Raw genomic sequence first — 1,267 nt, forward strand, 5'->3', positions numbered from 1 at the left:
CTCTTCAGACCTCACTTTTCACTGACCATTCCTCACGGTTGTGAGCAAAATCAGTCTTACAGTTGAGATGTCTCTGAGCGATGGGTTAGGTAACATTATTCTGCCAGCTCTGTTTTTCAGTCATGGTGATTATTCTGCCTGTTTGAAGGGAGGGGAACAAATCTGACACTGTAGGAAGTGATGGGTCCCTGTGTTTCTAGTCAGTCTCATAGGATTATAAAATCTGATTTTCTGACACTGGATTATGGAGAATTCATGACAGTGGAATGAGCTCTAAGGGGGGAGGGCTTGGGTGGAATCTGCAGGTTTTGTTGGGAAAAGTGGGAGAGGACAGGATGGAAGGATTTTATGGGAAATATTATGATGAAAAACCCAGAGTCATAACATGGATAATCCTATGTGCAACAGAGGTCAAACACGGAAGTCTAATCCAGAATTCACTAGAGCTACTTGACTCAAGTGAGTACTGGATTAGACCCATGGTGTCTGTGAATACCCTTTGCGTAAGGCTGTTTACAATTTCCAAGAGCTTCTCACACCTAAACAGCTTTGAAATATACTTTATTACATACAGATGTGCAACGTCTTCAGACCCTGGAATCTGCAATACTTAATGTCATAATCAAACAATATTGTAAAAAGAAATAATCTATGTAACAAATTACTCTTTCATCTGCTCCCTGTTTAACCATGCTCTCCATGCTTACATATGCCCTCAGGCTCTCTGGAATTTCAGATGTGTCCTGCTATACATTGAGTGTGTGCTTGTCTGCAGTCTCTGGAGTCCAGCAACAGCAATACAAGCAACCATCTGCATTTTAGCAAAGTGCTTACAGGGCTTTCTCTATCAGGAGAAATTTAGGTGATATTTCATTATGAGGAATGAATGAATTCTCCAAACTCTCATATGCAGATATGAGTTTCCTGTCGGTGGAAGTAAAATAAGTGTTCTTATCTTCCTTGAAGCTTTTTTAGACCGAGAGCATTGCTTTAAAAATTAACAATATGCACGATGTGTAGTGTGGTATCCTGTATTTTTCTTGTAGAGAGCTGCACAATACCATTATGTAAACACTGCTGTTATGTCTAGAAGATGTTTATTTTTGAAATCAGCCTTTTGCACAAGTGCGTTTTTCTCATACTTTGTTAATTGGGAAATAATTAAAGCCAGGCCTAACTTTGTGCCGCTGCAGTACTCCAGTGCGCAGCTCTGAAGCGGTAACTCCGCGAAGGCCTCACGGGAGCGCAGTGGAGCTGCGCGGCGGGG

This window comes from Apteryx rowi, unplaced genomic scaffold, assembly GCF_003343035.1.
Source record: "Apteryx rowi isolate R43461 unplaced genomic scaffold, aptRow1 scaffold_139, whole genome shotgun sequence".
NCBI lineage: Eukaryota > Metazoa > Chordata > Aves > Apterygiformes > Apterygidae > Apteryx > Apteryx rowi.